At 46.8% G+C, this 18,272-nt stretch overlaps 1 pseudogene; it reads right to left on the minus strand.

The window, feature by feature from the left end:
- Positions 1 to 6,923: 6,923 nt before the first annotated feature.
- LOC114592781 (epidermal differentiation-specific protein pseudogene) lies at positions 6,924 to 9,445 on the minus strand (annotated as a pseudogene).
- Between the last annotated feature and the right edge of the window lie 8,827 nt (positions 9,446 to 18,272).

An 18,272-nucleotide genomic window follows, 5' to 3' on the forward strand; every position in this document is an offset into this window, starting at 1 on the left:
CTCACTATTTGACTTTGGGGCAAGCAGCTCTGGAGGGGGAAACAAAAAAATGGAAGCAAATTTAATTTATAGTCCATTTTTACAGTATAACATTTCTGTATCTCACAACAGAATAGCAAGCCTAAAGCAGACTACTGCTACAGAAATGCAGGGTCTATTTGATTTAGGACTGAACTTATTTATTTACTCTGATTCCTTGCCCTCCCTTCACCACAAGGTCCCAGGGCAGGTTAGAAGATAAAGATCAACACCACGTGAAAGAAAATAAGGCATCTGGTGAAACCACTTTTGATTGTTGTCTGGTTAGGACAGATTCCTTTTAAAAGCACCGAGGCTTCTGTTTTCTTCCAGTTCTGTTGCCCTGGTTTAGTTATTGTCCTTCTGTGTCATACATACACTTAAGGGGGAATGCGGGTGGCGCTGTGGTCTAAACCACTGAACCTCTTGAGATTGCCGATCACAAGGTTGGCAGTTTGAATCCAGCGATGGGGTGAGCTCCCATTGCTCTGTCCCAGCTCCTGCCAACCTAGCAGTTCTAAAGCAGGCCAGTGCAAGTGGATAAATAGGTACTGCGGTGGGAAGGTAAACAGCGTTTCTGTGCACTCTGGTTTCCGTTACGGTGTTCCGTTGCACCAGAAGCAGTTTAGTCCTGCTGGCCAGATGACCCAGAAAGCTGACTATGGACAAACGCCGGCTCCCTGAAAGCGAAATGAGCGACACAACCCCATAGTCGCCTTTGACTGGACTTAACCGTCCAGGGGTCCTTTACCTTTACCTTTACCTTTAAAAGGTAAAGGGACCCCTGACCATTAGGTCCTGTCGTGACCGACTCTGGGGTTGCGGCGCTCATCTCGCTTTATTGGCTGAGGGAGCCGGTGCACAGCTTCCAGGTCATGTGGCCAGCATGACTAAGCCACTTCTGGAGAACCAGAGCAGCGCACGGAAATGCCGTTTACCTTCCCGCCAGAGCAGTACCTATTTATCTACTTGTACTTTGATGTGCTTTCGAACTGCTAGGTTGGCAGGAGCTGGGACCAAGCAACGGGAGCTCACCCCGCCGTGGGGATTCGAACCGCCGACCTTCTGATCGGCAAGTCCTAGGCTCTGTGGTTTAACCCACAGCGCCACCTGCGTCCCCACCTCTACCTTTACATACACTTAAATTTTTGTTGATCATAAACCACTTTGAAAGAACTTTGAACTGACGGGAAGGGTTTTGAAATAACAGCACCAGCCTGTTTTAATAATCACACAAATTATTATGCTTGAAATAGTTTGTTGAGGCACCATGCAGATCATAGGAGAAGTCAGGCTCAGCCCCAAAAGTACAAATGGCTGAAAAATAGAAATGGAGAAGTTGCCATGAGCCCTCTGTTCCATCAGGATCTGGCATAGTTTGATGGCTGTGGATGGAAGAGGAGGAAGAGGAGGAAGGAGAAGAAGCAGGGCAGGGCAGCTTGAAGGTCCTTCTCCAGGAATAGAGGTCCTCCCCTTGTGAGTCCAAACGTTGGAAAAAGAGGAGCAGATCCACCAGCACTCTCCATTGTCCTTCCTGAGAGCACAGAGCCTCCTTTGGGTTGGGAGAGAACTTAGACCAGTCAATGGGAGGGGGCCAAGTAGGAGGCAGGTGCGGAGCTGGAGACAAGAGGGGCAGAGGCACAGTCTTGTCACACAGAACCATGCACCTCCTCCATAGGTGCAATCAGAGCATAAGGAGAGCCCTGCCAGATCAGGCCCATCTAGTCCAGCATCCTATTCTCACAGCGGCTAGCCAGGTGCCTCTAGGAAGCCCACAAGAAGAGTTTGGATTTGATATCCGGCTTTATCACTACCTGAAGGAGTCTCCAAGCGGCTAACATTCTCCTTTCCCTTCCTCCCCCACAACAAACACCCTGTGAGGTGAGTGGGGCTGAGAGACTTCAGAGAAGTGTGACTGGCCCAAGGTCACCCAGCAGCTGCATGTGGAGGAGCGGGGAATCGAACCCAGTTCACCAGATTACGAGTCCACCTCTCTTAACCACTACACCACACTGGCTCCAAACGTTGGCTACCCCCAACTGTGATATCCAGCAACTGGCAGCCCTGTATCGAGAAGTTTTTCATGTTTGACTTTTTTGCTATGCTTTCATATATGCTGTAAACCACACAGAGTGGCTGGGAAAACGCAGCCAGGTGGACTGGGTATAAATAATAAAATTATTATTAGGATTATTATTATTACTATAGAGCAGTGCTTTTGTATGGGGGGATGCAGGGGTACGCATACCCCTAAACATTTTGTGAATCTTTGTACTTTGGTTCCTTTACTGTATTTATTTTTCCCGAGTTGAACTATAAAAATGGTGATTTTCTTGAGTCAAAATGAGAGTACCCCTAAACATTTTTCAAGGGGGGAAAAGCACTGCTATAGAGGCATACTGCTACCAACATTAGAGGTACATAGATCATAGCCATCGTGGCTAGAAGCCTTATACTCCACGAATGGGCCCAACCATCTTCCATGTTGGGATACTGCCAGGGAGACAAAGTCCATCATGGCCCCCAAGCCACCTCCGGACGTCCATCGATCTCCCATAGACACGCAGTATCAGCAATTAGCGACACGAGCTCCAGAAATAGCTTGCCACATTCCAGAGCTGATGCACGCTCTATCAGCAGAATTCACACAGCGAAAGATGCACACAGGAGAGCATTATTTACAAGTTTATTCAGCGTTGGTCAGAACAAAGAAAACATGACTGCCTGCTTCGGTGTCTCAGGCACAGAGAGAGAAACGAAAGCATAGACACAACAGAAACATCCTGTGAACAGGAAATACGCAGGCTGTGACACACAACAGCCTGTCCCCTTTTTAAGGTGGAACGGAAATATCCTAACATTCCAAAGCTATCCACATTGGTGGCCGTTAGTTTAACTGTGTGGTGTTTGAAGACCTCATTTTGTCAGCCATTCAGCTTCATTAGATGACTGGATGGCTTTCAAAGAAGATTAGGACAAATTCATGGAGGATCTGCTTGACCAGCACTGCCAGAGGCATGATGCCTCTGCGTACCTGGGAATCCCAGGTGGGGAGAGTGGCAGTGGCACTCAGGTCTTGCTTGTAGGCTCACCGCACACATCCGATCAGCCACAGTGCAAACAGGATGCTGGTTTAGAAGGGCCACTGGCCTGATCCAGTAGGCTCCTGTTCTTGTGACGTTAGCATTATAAGAGAGTAGGAGAAAAGGGAGATAAACCTCTCCCAAGCCACTTTCTCTACAATATTTTAAACCCCTCTATACGTCTCGGCTTACGCGTGGCATTGGTAATATAATAATAATAATTTTTTATTTAAACCCCGCCCTCCCCGGCCAGAGCCAGGCTCAGGGCGGCTAATACCAGTAAAATTACAATAAAAACATAGTAGGGGGGAAAACAATTTAAAATACAGGTTAAAAATACAACTTAAAATGCAGCCTCATTTTAATAATAGCCCATAGATCAAAACCATAAGGGGAGGGAAACATAAGGGTCAGACTGAGTCCAAACCAAAGGCCAGGTGGAACAGCTCTGTCTTGCAGGCCCTGCGGAAAGATGTCAAGTCCCGCAGGACCTTAGTCTCTTATGACAGAGCATTCCACCAAGTCAGGGCCAGTACTGAAAAGGCCCTGGCCCTAGTGGAGACCAAACTAACCACCTTGCGACTTGAGACCTCCAAAATGTTGTCGTTTGTAGACCTTAAGGTCCTCTGCGGGGCATGTACTTAGGTACATGGGTCCTAGGCTGCATAGGGCTTTAAAGGTCAAAACCAGCACCTTAAACCTGACCCTGTACTCCACCGGGAGCCAGTGCAGTTGGTAAAGCACTGGATGAATGTGATCCTGCAGCAAGGACCCTGTAAGGAGCCTCGCCACAGCATTCTGCACCCACTGGTGTTTCTGGATCAGCTTTAAGGACAATGTCTACCCCTGAGCAGCAGCAGCAGTTCTCTGGAGTCTACAGCAGAGATCTTTTCCAGCACATTGGTCTTGAGGCTCCAGAAACTGAGCTCAGAACCTTTCCCTTTCAAGACCTGGGAGAACTAAGGCGGCTTTTCCATCACATTAAAAAATGAACAATGCCGATTCTCGTTCTCACACGTCTTATATGGACGCGACAACTGTTAACTAATGGGTAGGGGGCAACGGGGATATCCTAGAGGGAACCCTCTTCATATTATTGTACATGAGGCCTTCCAGAATAATATCGGGAGGTGGACTCATTCCTTCGCATGTACGAATCCAGTCCTTTCACCTAATTTGATTCAGCAGTCCCTGCAAGAGAGGGATTGGGCTCCCAAGGCTGTAAACATTTTTTTTTTTTTAAATTTGGGCCAAATGTCTGTGTCTTTTCCACAGAGTCATCAATGTCATGCCTTGTTGAGACCAAAGGGCTGTTTAATTTCATCAGGCTGGATTCTCCCTTCTCCTTGCAGAACATTTAACTAGGCCAAAGGTTACGACACGGCCAGGTCTCCGCCGGATCAATGATTGACAGCACTGAATCACCAAGTAGTGGTGACCTGACCCTTCCCAAGAGCAGAAAGGGGCCAACTTTCAGTTCCAGCGGCAACATCAAGAGACCCCATTAACTGCCTCCCTCCCCCATCGCAAGCTCAATGGGTGAACCAAGGCCCACAGAGGGAGTGGGGCTCAAGTGTAGAGTTGCTCTCCTTAACACCTGAATGAGCAGCAGGGACCTTTCCCCCTCTCTGGCAACTCTCTGTGTTATTCTGCCATGCACCTGAAGCTCACATGATGCAATCGCATGACAACCCCAGAGGGGTCATAGTTTAATACTAGCATGGTGCAAGCCAAGGGTCAACAGCGTGAGCAAGAAGAAACAGCGAGGACATTCGGGAGCCAGAGCAGTGAAATGACTTGTATTTTCTCCACGCTGTTCTTGACAATGTCCTGAAGATGATCTGTAGAGCTGGAAGGAACCCCAAGGCTCAGCTAGTCTTGATTCCCAGCAGTGCAGGAATCACAGCTAAAAGGATCCCTGACAGATGGCCACCTAGCCTCTCTTGATAAACCTTCAATGAAGGAGACTCCACCACCTTCGAGGTAGTCTGTCCATGGCCACACAGCCTGTGGTGTAGCGTGGGCAAGGCTGGGAGAAACCATCAACCAGGGCACAGTCTGAGGATGTCACATTCCTCACAATGCCCTGACGCGTCACGAGCTGTTGCGTCCTTCGCACATCGCCCTCCAGTTGGAGGGCACCTTGAGAAGGACGCAACAGCTCACAGCGCCCTGAGAGCCCTGCACAGTTTTGATGAGTCTCACAAAGCAGCGCTGGGCTCTCAGCTACGTCCCTCAAAGCAGGGCCATGTCAGCCGGCCAGACTCCCCACTGGGCAGGTGACACAGCATGGTCCTGTTTAGGTCCAGTGGGCGGGGGTCGCTCCGGCCGTGCCCCCTGCCTCCACAGCATACATGTCCATCCCAGCTACCAGTGGGGAACACTCTGCCACTGCACACAGCTCTTACTGTCAGAAAGTTCAGGGCTGATTTAGCTTTCCCATTTGTAGCCTCTCTCTTTCTCAACTGGCATTTAATCCCAGGCGGGACCCCTCCATGGTGAGAACTATCCATTTAATCCTACTGTGGTTTCCTGTTCTTGGATCTAGGTGTACTCATTATTCATGGTGCATCTTAAGGTCCTCTGTGCAATCCCGTGGGCTGGAAACTCTTTCTGACAAACTCAATAAACGGGGACGCTTCTCGTTTTAGCAATCCTTCTCAGGAACCCCATACAATATCCTGTTCGTTTCCCAATTATTGTGCCAGCCGCCCAATTACTTAAGCCTACGTGGGATCAGAATTCTGAGTCAGTTTGACGTTTGCACAACCAGGTGAGTGCAAAATTGGGGTGAGAATTAGCACAGTGGGGAGAGCAGGAAGCTCAGCGCGGAGAGATGGGTGCAAGTGAGCACTTTTATATTGCCAGGAACAAAGAATGATACGCTCTCCAATATTCCTGAGGTGAAAATAGGGGCATTTCTCACTAACCCCCCCCCCCAAAAAGGATGAGTGCCACCACCACATGGAACACAGCACACTTTCCACTGTCCTGATAAAAACCCTTAATCCCCATTTAATTTTATTGTTTTGTAGTTTTACAAAAAGAAAAAACACACACATGCCAATAAATAAATTTTAGAAAGGGTCAAGATTAGATGCGGATGCACGAAGCACTTTTATTTTATTTTTTAATCAAGACTCCTTGTGCTCGTCTCCTCCTTTCTTCCTGGAAAGCAGACGGCAGAGAAAAATCTCGGTTCTTTTTGACCAGGGGTGGCGAACCTGTGGTCTTCCAGATGCAGCTCCCATCAGCCCCAGACCAGCATAACCAATGGCCAGGGATCATGGGAGTTGTAGTCCAACACTATTGGGTGGGCCAGAAGTTGCCCAATCCTGTTTCAGACCCGTTGCTACCCAGTATGACAGTGAAGTTGTTTCTCCCAAGCAGATGCATGGTCAAAGAAAGAAACAAACCAGAGAATCCTAGAATTGACAGGTGACCATGAAGCGTCTTCTGTAACCTGTGCTCACTTGCTCAAACCATTAGGATTTGGTTTTATTGCCTTCAATGCTGATGTGGTGCACCTTAAATGTTCATGCTCTTCACCTCTGGTGCAACCAGACATCCTGAACGATGTACAGTGGTACCTTGGTTCTCAAATGCCTTGGTCCTCCAACAACTTGGAACCCAAACACTGTAAACCCGGAAGGAAGTGTTCCAGCTTGCGAACTTTTTTCAGAAGCCAAATGTGCTCTGTTTTACGATACGATATCTTTATTGTCATCGTTCCATACAGAACAATGAAACTGAAAAATCTACATAAGCCATTCAAAAACCCCTAAAAACTCTGAAACCCCATTTTAAAATACAATAGACTCCTTATGCTGCGTTTAGAACCAGAATTTGCATTTTGAGGGTTACACTGAGGTCTGTCTGTTTTTGCTATTTATTTTGCCTTTTTGTTTTGCAGCTCTTTTTTGTTTTGTTCTTGTGACTGTGTGGAACCCAGTTCAGCTACTGATCGATTGATTGTATGACTGCAGTACATTGTTTATTGCTTTCATTTTATGGATCAACGGTCTCGTCAGATAGTAAAATTCACGTTAAGTTGGTGTTTTAGGGGTTGTTTTTCAAAGTCTGGAACGGATTAATCCATTTTGCATTACTTTCTATGGGAAGGCGCGCCTTGGTTTTGGAATGCTTTGGTTTTGGAATGGACTTCTGGAACAGATGAAGTTTGAGAACCAAGGTACCACTGTAGTCCATTTCTTTGGGTAGGTAAAGTCATTGGAAATTGCTTTATCCTGAGTCATCACTCCATCTAGCCCAGTATTACCCCTACAATGACTGGCAATAGCCCTCCAGAGCTTCAGCCGAAATCCTTGCCCAGCCCTGTTGTCTGGCAATGCCAGGAATTGAACCTGGGACCGTCTGCATCCAAAGCACAGGCTCTGTCTCCTGAGCTATGCCCCTTCTTCTTGGTCCTGCCACCTTTGACCTAGATAGCCTTGCTGCTATTCTACTGCTGCTACTCCAGGACTGGTACTGGAAAGCCCAGGATTAAAGAGACGCCTCAACTAATCTTCCTCCAAGGTGGACCATTCCCTGACCATCTCCTGCCAGATAAGCATAAATATACTGTGGAGAGGCAGTCAGTAGACTCATTCTTGGCTTTGTTATTGTCTGCTGGAACATCCTTGAGAGAAGACTTGAGTCATTATTCGTTTATTCGTTTATTTACATTTTGTTAGTCAACCTCATGTGTTTTTCAACGTGGAAGTTGCCCTCTGAACTACCACAATAGCTTACTCCCATGCAGTGCTATCTCCAGCCCTTCTCTAAACCAACCCTACAAACCCAGAAACCATCACCGTGCCCAGCGATAACAGCCTAGCAGGGACGCAGAACCTGTGGCCCCCCAGACGTTGCAGGTCTACAACTCCCATCATCCCCTGCCTGCTGGTTTTGCCAGCTGAGGAGGATGAAGGTTGGGAGTCCAGCCACACCTGGAGGCCACAGGTCCCACACCCTTGAAATAAGACTTTTCCCTTCACCCACAGAGTATGATATGGGAGTGGCCACCCCACAGAGGTCCTCAGGCAACACCAAAAAAGCTCATTCAGGCAGAGGTTTAGGATCTCTCCCCAGATGTTCCTGGTTCAGGCTGGGCCTGGGAACGCTCCCTTGTTTCCACACGAGAAGGTTTGGTGAAGGCGTCACCCTGCGCTGCTGAGGCAGGCTTCATGGTGTACCTGGTGCTGATGGTGCGGCCAGACACACACCGGTACTCTGCATGCTCTTTCCTTTCCTTCCCATTCTGGCAGATGGTCAGCTCCACCGGCACCGAGGTGGTGGTCTCCTTCTTGACCACGTGGATCGTGAGCTGGGTGCAAGGAGGGATCTTGGCAGGCAGCATAACCTCCACCTTCTCGCTGGTGGTGGTCGACTCGTGCTTCCCTTTCTCCACCGCCAAGACGTTGGCACCTCCCACGGTGACCTGGAAGGAGAAGCCGAGCTTCAGGGACGTGGTGTTGCTGAAGTGGAAGCTCTGGATGACGGTGGCGTTGTACTCCCGGCAAGTGTTGGCGGTGAACGCTTGTTCGTACTCAGTGCAATTGGTTCCCACAATCTCATCGATCAGAACGTCCTTCTCGTCCTCCACTTTCTTCTGGTCCCACAGGAGTTTGGCGGTGACGATGGGGCGGCCGGCCTGCAGGGGGCGCAAGTGGGACAAGCTGTCGTCAAAGTCGAGCTCTGTTTTGTAGTCGTGGACACGCTCCCCGGGCCAGGCGATGTGGTACCACCCGCCACGGTTCGGGTGCTTATACAGGAGCCAGGCGCCGCTCTGCACCACGTGGGAAGAGACCCGGTCGTTGAAGTAGCCGTAGGTGAGGTTGGTTTCTTCCTTCACCACTTTCTTCTGTCCCTCATAGTTGGGGAGTTCGTAGAGGGTGATCTGGGGGTCGGAGAGATCGTAGTGGACCAGCCGGAGGGAGGAGATTTTGTTGTTCATATCGATCTCTGCGTAATCCCCTTCCTCAAAAGCAAAGCCATCGCCCTCAAACTTGGAGGCTTTGTAAGCGACCCAAGGCTGCCCAATCACCTTCAGGGAGGAGATGCAATCACCAAAATCCAGGTTGTGAAGGTCAGGGATGTCGCAGGTGAACTCTTTGCTGAGCCCCTGAAAATTGGCCTTGTCGTACACAATTATCTTGTTCACGCTGGGCTGTCTGGCAGACATCGCAACCTCTGCAGGAGCGTCTCCCATGGCAAATGGGAGTCAGAAACGGTGGTGTTGCCCAAGTCTCCACTGCTAGAAGGGAAAGTGGAAAGATTTACTTTCTTGGTTCTATTGTACCAATTTCACATGGAAACAAAGACCTTTGCATGCATCTGCATGGGGCAACTTTTCTCCCTCTTCCTCCAAATGCTTCTAAAAATAATAATCTATGTTTTTAGTGAAAATAGGGCCACATTCACGCCACACATTGAAAGCATTATGATACTACTTTAAACACTGGTGGCTTCCCCCAAAGAATTCTGGGAGCTGTGGTTAAAGTTGTTAGGAGATCCCTGTTCCCCTCACAATTCCCAGAGTTCCTTGTGAAAAGAAGAGGACTGCTAAACTACTCTGTGAGGGGAATAGGAATCTCCTAACAACTCTCAGTACCTTTAACAAACTACAGCTCCCAGAATGCTTTGGGGGAAGCCACCAGTGTTTAAAGTAGTATCATAATGCTTTCAATGTATGGCGTGAATGTGGCCTTAGTCCTCACCCCTAAATGAAATACAGTGGTACCTCAGGTTAAGTACTTAATCCGTTCCGGAGGTCCGTTCTTAACCTGAAATTGTTCTTAATCTGAAGCACCACTTTGGCTAATGGGGCCTCCTGCTGCTGCCACACCGCCGGAGCACGATTTCTGTTCTCATCCTGAAGCAAAGTTCTTAACCTGAGGTAATATTTCTGGGTTAGCAGAGTCTGTAACCCGAAGCGTATGTAACCCGAGGTACCACCGTACACCCATTTGTAACTGAAATGTACAAAAGTGCAAAAGCCCTCATCTGTTGTTACCTTTGCCACCATTCCCACCCAACCGTCATTGTCTTTTTCCATTGTCAGTAGACAGACAGGATTAAGATATTTTACGGTGCAGCAGCATCTAGGCCACATTGTACCATAAACTGAGATTACATTTCAAACTGTCCTCTCCATTCAGTACATGCATCAAACTTTCATCTGTCAACATACCAGATCCAAACAGTTTCCATGGACTTAAAAAAAGAGATCAACCAGCCAAGATGACACACAAATTAACATATAATTGAAGCGAGGCCAATAGTATTGATGGGAGAGAAATTTGATTAAGTTATTACACAAAGGCAAATCTACCTAATACACAAATCAAAAGACACACACCCTCTGAAAATTCACGCTTCTCAGAATTTTGCAACACAGCTCTCGGCTGAGGAATGTGTGCAAGTATGTGAATGCTAAAGTGTGCATTAAAATATATTAGTGAAATAACATGCAAAAATGCATTGTATTAAGGAACATTTTGGAGGTCCCAGGTCGCAAGGTGGTTAGCTTGGTCTCAACTAGGGCCAGGGCCTTTTCAGTACTGGCCCCAACTTGGTGGAACGCTCTGTCACAAGAGACTAGGGCCCTGCGGGACTTAACATCTTTCCACAGGGCCTGCAAGACAGAGCTGTTCCACCTGGCCTTTGGTTTGGACTAAGTCTGACCCTTATGTTTCCCTCCCCTTATGGTTTTGATCTATGGGCTACTTTTAAAATGAGGCTGCATTTTAAATTGCATTTTAACCTGTATTTTAAATTGGGGTTTTTTTCCTATTATATTTTTACTGTAATTTTACTGGTGTTAGCCGTCCTGAGACCGGCTCTGGTTGAGGAGGGCAGGGTATAAATAAAATTCATTATTATTGTTGTTGTTCTTGTCTGGCCGGGGAGGGTGGGGTATAAATAAAAATTGTTGTTGTTGTTAACATTGCAAAAATTTGTATATTAGGAGAAAATTATACTAATATGCTGGCGAATGTCCATGTCGGATTAAAAATAAGTAAATCACAAACTCAAGGAAACAGGAAACAGAGAGAAACTGAAATGGTCAGTTTCACGCATTCCTAGCCCACAAATACTGATCGGATGGCTCAACGCACAGAAATAATAAAATAATTACCGTATTTTTTGCTCTATAAGACTCACTTTTTCCCCTCCTAAAAAGTATGGGGAAATGTGTGTGCGTCTTATGGAGCGAATGAAGGCTGCGCATCTATCCCAGAAGCCAGAACAGCAAGAGGGATTGCTGCTTTCACTGCACAGCGATCCCTCTTGCTGTTCTGGCTTCTGAGATTCAGAATATTTTTTTTCTTGTTTTCCTCCTCCAAAAACTAGGTGCGTCTTGTGGTCTGGTGTGTCTTATAGAGCGAAAAATACGGCATTTTTAAAAATGTGGATGCTAAAGAAATGCTGGTTTCACAGCTAAGAGTAGTTGGGCCTTCCCTTTAGCAGAGGTGGCCAGGATAGGCCCTGCGTCCAATTATTGGGACCAAATCAAGGTGTGTGTAGAAAGTGGAGAGAGACACGTTTTCTCTCCTGCTTTCCTAATGCTAGAACTCTGTGCTATCTAACGAAGCTTTGTGTTATCTAACAAAACATTGGAAGTTTCAGGACAGACCTCTGTACTCACTCCCACATAGGCTTTGTCCTCCATCCACATTTGGAGGCAACGCGCCTTTGAAAACCAGTCTCCGGGAATCTTGCCGGCAGAAATAGTGCTGTCGCACTCAGGATCTGCTTACAAGCTTATTGTGGACAAGAGTGAGAGCAGGAAGCTGGGCTTGACAGGCCAGTGGTACCTCTGGTTACGTACTTAATTCGTTCCGGAGGTCCGTTCTTAACCCGAAACTGTTCTTAACCTGAAGCACCACTTTAGCTAATGGGGCCTCCTGCTGCTGCCGTGCCGCCGGAGCACGATTTCTGTTCTCATCCTGAAGCAAAGTTCTTAACCTGAGGTACTATTTCTGGGTTAGCGGAGTCTGTAACCTGAAGCGTATGTAACCCGAGGTACCACTGTATAAGCTTCTGCTTCACAGCCCTCTTTAGGGAAGCTTATTAATGTTTAATAGGTTATTGTATTTTAATACAGTGGTACCTCGGGTTACATATGCTTCAGGTTACAGACTCCGCTAACCCAGAAATATTACCTCACGTTAAGAACTTTGCTTCAGGATGAGAACAGAAATCGTGCTCCGGCAGTGCAGCGCAGCGGCAGCGGGAGGCCCCATTAGCTAAAGTGGTGCTTCAGGTTAAGAACAGTTTCAGGTTAAGAACGGACCTCCGGAACGAATTAAGTTCTTAACCTGAGGTACCACTGTATTATGTTCTTATGCTATGCCGCTTAAAAAAAAATCTGAATTACTGACCTGTCAAGCAAGCAACAGCTTGTGGCGCAAGCAGGGAGGTGAGGAGAGACTTATGTGGTATATCTAATGATCAGGTAGGGTTGCTCTGTTTCCAAAAGTAAAGACCAGAACACCCTGAAAGTTGTTGTCCCCCCCCCCTAAAAGAAACCACAAAAATTGTTGAGCCAAAAGAAAAGAGGAGGAAATTTTTCGATTGACTTGCCTAAGATGCGGACGTCAATCCCGCCTTTGAAATCCCAGTAATGTCTGGGACAATCCAGACGTCTGGCAGCCCTATGATTAAGACTACTGAGCGTGGGAGGGGAAGGGTAGTCAAGTAATGACTGGCAAATCGTTCAAAATTGCCTCTTGAGGGGACTGCAGAGGAATCAGGAAAGAGGTAAAGGCTTACTAGCTGTTGCAAACGCTGGTAGGCATTTTGAGTAGGGGGTTGAAGCAACACAGACGGCTCACTACCGCCTTCTTGAGAGTTTCCTGGAACATCTGGTTGGCCATTTTTGGGAGACCAAAAGGCTGCGCTCGGTACACACTCTTGGCTGATCTTCCCATTTTCTAAAAGGATCCTGTCCGCTATAACCCCGTAGCAATGATGTGGCCTAATACATTTCCCCAGAGAGGAAGGTGATCTGAGCCTTGTGACAGATGTGAACCCGTTCCCCCTGTATTGCAATGCTTGGATTGAAACAGTCTGGATATCTTCTGCGTTGCCACTTTGGTTGCGACACAGCACACTTCTGAAGCACCTTTAAGCCTCTCCCCTCCCAGAAAGGAATAATGGGAACTGCAGCTTACTCCTGGTGCAGAACTACAGTTCCCAGCACCCTTAGCAAACTATAATTCCCACAATTCTTTGGGGCCGGCGCTGCTTTAAATGTATGTTGTTTGCAAAGCCATATAGATTTACAACCCAATGAGCTTAGGGCTCCAAGGAAGAAACCAACCTACTCCTTCGCAGATATTGAAGGCTCAATGTATCAGAGCCAGTTTCACCTATTACGTTCCATGTTGGCCGCGCATCCCCCTGAACTCAGGACTCCAGTTAATTTCTAGGTGGAAAGAAGTGAGGCCGAATGCCACTCCCCACCCCCTTGCTTTGGGCCAACAGATGCAAACGTAAAACCCAATGTATTGCACCCCTTCTAAATTTTGGAAAATGTAAGCGCCTGGTGTGGGAGAACATGGGTATGTCACAAGAAGCAGAAATTGGGATATGATCACGGTAGTGAAGCATTCAGACAACCATGTCTCCCTTGATTCAGAGGACTATAACAGAACTACAGTTGTACCTTGGTTTTCAAACAGCTTAGTTCTCAAACGTTTTGGCTCCCAAAAGCCACAAACCCAGAAGTGGCTGTTCCGGTTTGCAAACTATTTTTGGAAGCCGAACGTCCGACAGGGCTTCGGCAGCTTCCGATTGGCTGCAGGAGCTTCCTGCAGCCAATCAGAAGCCGTGCTTTGGTTTCCAAACATTTTGGAAGTGGGATGGATTCTGTTTGACTTCCAAGGTACGACTATACTTCCCCCCACAAGCCACTCCACACCAAAAAATGTATCATATTTATCCATAGCCTTTTAACAAATTTGTTGTGGCATTTCTTGTGTGTGGAACAGAGCCTTTTTGAAGTACAGTGGTACCTCGGGTTACATACACTTCAGGTTACATACGCTTCAGGTTACAGACTCCACTAAACCAGAAACAGTACCTCGGGTTAAGAACTTTGCTTCAGGATGAGAACAGAAATTGCACGGCGGCGCGGCGGCAGCAGGAGGCCCCATTAGGTAAAGTGGTGCTTCAGGTTAAGAACAGTTTCGGGTTAAGAACAGACCTCCGGAACGAATTAAGTACTTAACCCGAGGTACCACTGTAAACAATATAAGTGATGCAAAATATTCCTCAGACACATTCACACAACCACAGAAAATGCAGGTTACGTGGCTGCACAGGTAAACTCAACTCAACCTCACACTGAGCACATGCCCCAAAACAATATTTACTGCACCAATGCTCTTGGCTGCTCTCCACTGACTTGGGAAATGTGTGTTAGGTTTCAAGCCGGATAAGTTCATGAGCAATGACCTGACTCCTTCCCTGGATGAGCAGCAGATTCCTCACCCTGCTTGAGTTTCCAACATGCCAATTTGGGCGTGTGAGTAAACCAAGCCATTGCTTCTTCTTGGCACTACCCGCCTTGGCTGGTTCTCACCCGAGGGCGCCAAGAAAGCCTGGCGAGGCAACTTATGGTAGTTTCAAACAGGTCATCAAGTAATAAACCTAATGACTGCAGGATTTGCATGCCCCAAACTCCCACTGGGTTCCCTGTCCCAGAGGCTCAGAGTCACGCATGAGGCAGGCAATGAGACCAAACTGAAGTTACTAAGTGCACCTAATTCTTCCTCTCCCAGGCACCTAATTCTTCCTCTCCCATCAGGGATCGAACGCTCGATCGTTGCGTTTTACCGTATTTTTCGCTCTATAAGATGCACCAGACCGTAAGACGCACCTAGTTTTTGGAGGAGGAAAACAATAAAAAAATATTCTGAATCTCAGAAGCCAGAACAACAAGAGAGATCGCTGCACAGCGAGCCCTCTTGCTGTTCTGGCTTCTGGGATAGCAGCGCAGCCTGCACTCGCTCCATAAGACGCACACACATTTCCCCTTCCTTTTTAGGAGGGAAAAAGTGTGTCTTCTAGAGCAAAAAATACGGTAATTGTTGTAATAATAACAACAACACTGGTTCTCTCGGTTTTCCATTTTTCCAATATCAAATTCAGTTTTCCACATTCCAGCAGCAAGTTTGCAATTAAGGAAAAAAAACCCTCTTGAAAATCCATCAGGGTTTTAGATCGGAATTTCTCCTGGTACACACATTTAGGGGTAGCTTTGACTAACGTAACACATTCTGGCAAGCAATTTTCATGAGCGTATTCATTTTCATGCAGGACTTCCCCTAATATATTTTTTTTTTGGGGGGGGGGTAAACATTGGTTAGATGTGTGCACTGCAAAATTCCGATACATGCAAATTTCAAAAGGATGGTGAAGTTTCAGTTCAAATCTCAAATGCAGATTTGATAGATTCACCTTTGAATGCGAACTGAGTTGAGTTTCTCCTCCATCCCTACTTCCAATATACTATTTGAAATTATAGTTGTGTTGGTGTGTAGATCAAATCTTTCCCCACTCTCTCCCTCTTCCTTTGGCTTTCAAGAAACTACAGAACATTGCAGAGAGCTTCTCAATGAGGTGGCAGTGAACTATAGCTGGTTTGGTTAATTTCTCTGCAGGGCCAGGCAAAAGGCAGGCAAAAAGCAGGATTATTATTATTATTTTAAAAGTTTTAAAAAATATTTCCTGCATTTAACAAAGTCTCAAGATACTGGTTTCCTCAGCTTCTTTCGCTAAAATGATACACAAACATAATCACTCCCTCTATTACCAAAGTCAGGGTGGGTGCCGACAAAACTGTAACTAAAATAGCACCACCGAGAAGCAGAAGGGTGGTATAAGCATGCTCAGAGGAACCCGAAGTTTGCATCATCATCATCATCATCATCATCATCATCATCATCATCATCATTATTATTATTATAAATTGGGGTGAGGACCAAGGTTGCTCAGGAGTCATGGTTAAAGTAAAATGTCTGTTTGCACACTGTACAAAAGTGTAAACAATGCTGAAAACCCTAATAAGCTACATATAACAAAAACAGAAAATGGGGGTGGGTGGAGTGAAACATTCCACCCTAGAGAACGGCATAGCTGGCTGGCGGAACCCCAAACAGAGCATTCCTGTTAGGTGAGGCTACCCTGCAACATTTTGTTGCAGATCCCACTCGCATGTCCTGTTTTTAGGACTTCTATCTCTGTGGTGTTCTCCCTTTCTTCTGCAATACACGTTGCCCAAGCGTTCCGAATGCTGTGAAAGCTGAAAATCAGAATGATCTACATCAAGGAGAACATTTCCACGCATGTTAAAAGTTGACACAGAACAGTGATGAAGCCCATCACCTACAAACTAGAAGCCGCTGGTCCAAATCTCAGCAGCGATCTTAATGTGGGAGGGGGCATGCAGAACATGGCATCTCTGCTCTTTCACCCTGCGCTCAAAGCATAGCTGTTAACCTTCCCTTTTTTTTTGCGGGAAATTGGAAATTGCCTTATTCCAGCGCCGTTTCCCGCTGCTATCCTGGATTGTTAGATATCCCATAGACTATCCCCAGGACAGGTGAGGCTGCTGATCCCTTATTTTCAAATCTGAAAGTTGACAGCTATGGCTCAAAGACTGAATCGAGATTAATATTGTACTCTATGAATCAGAGAAAAAAATAACAAAATGCAAATGGCTGGGTAAATTTGGATGGACTCTTCGGTTCCTTTGCTGCGGGGTAATCAATCCTGCTCAAAAATCACCAGGCTGAATTAGCCAGACTGTTAGCAACCCACCACAAAGTTAGTAGGACACCCTCTCACCACCCCTAAACCCCATTTTATGTAGGTGGCATGGCTTACCTGAGACGACCGGCATCGACAGCTTTGTGTCTTAAAAAACGACCGTCCCAGCACAATAAGTGTTTATATCTCCGTGTTACAAACACACCCCTTTTAAATGGGGCGTTGAAGGCTGGGCTTTGATCTTGTCAGGACCTGAAGAGCAAAACTACAGGTTTTATCTGCCTCACGCCAACAGCAGACACATCCCACACATCTCGGGGAGCCAGATTCTCCCTCGCCCTGGGCGTGCAACCATCATGTCACACAAACTCTTGGCCACTTCCTTAGCAGGGTGACTACCACAGATTGCGGTAGGCTTGGCTTGTGACCTCATCCCAACTTTTCCTCCCACCGGACGCTACCCCAGCGAAGGCTAAAGGGACAACTCCCTTTGCTTCATCAACCTGTGTGCAACCACAGATGATTAAGAACAGGTTGAATCAGTCTCAATAGCTTGTGCAACTCCAAGTCAATCGCTGCAGCTGTTTCCAGGTGTTGTTGCAACACCACCAAATTAACTCCCTTCACACCCTTGGGAAGGTTTACCATTGCAACTTTAAAGGAAGCAGGAAAGGCTTCACACAGACTTCCAGGATGGAAGAGACCAAACTTGCTAGCCCAGAGTTTGGTCAGAGCAGATCAAGCCTTCCCGTGCTATGAATTACAGCGTGACATGGCGCTTAGTGTGTCAGGCAAGGGACTGGGAGACCTGGGTTCAAATCCTCACTCGGGCACAAAGTTCACCAGGTGACCTTGAGCCAACCACATCGCCTCAACCCAACCTCCATTTCTTGGTCTCATTCAAACTCAATGCAAGGGTGTTCCTCAGCTACAAAGCAACCCTTAAACTCATATCCCACAGCCTTGGTATGGTGGTGGCGGGTACACATGCAGCATCAGAAAATTCAGTGCTGGATTTACGTATAAGTTAAACAAGCTATAGCTTAGGGCCCCACTCTCTTGGGGGCCCCCCAAAAAAGTAAAAGGGAAAAAAAGCTGGATGTACATTTCCAAAATATAACAAATAAAATGAAACCTACACACAGCAACAGTGTTTTGTGTTGTATAGGCTCCTATAATGTAAGTAATGGGCCCCACCTGCTAGCCTGCTCCCTAAAATATCACTGGTTTGCTCATTTCTAGATATAGAGTGCCTACATTCTGCATGTGTAAATGGCTTTAGATACCTATTAAGTCCATAAATAGCATATATTCAACACAAAAAACATTTGTTGTTAACAAAGGACAGCTGGACATATAAAGGGCCCCATTAATACCTTCAGTAGCTTTAGG

Source organism: Podarcis muralis, chromosome 2, assembly GCF_964188315.1.
Source record: "Podarcis muralis chromosome 2, rPodMur119.hap1.1, whole genome shotgun sequence".
NCBI classification, from domain to species: Eukaryota; Metazoa; Chordata; class Lepidosauria; order Squamata; family Lacertidae; genus Podarcis; species Podarcis muralis.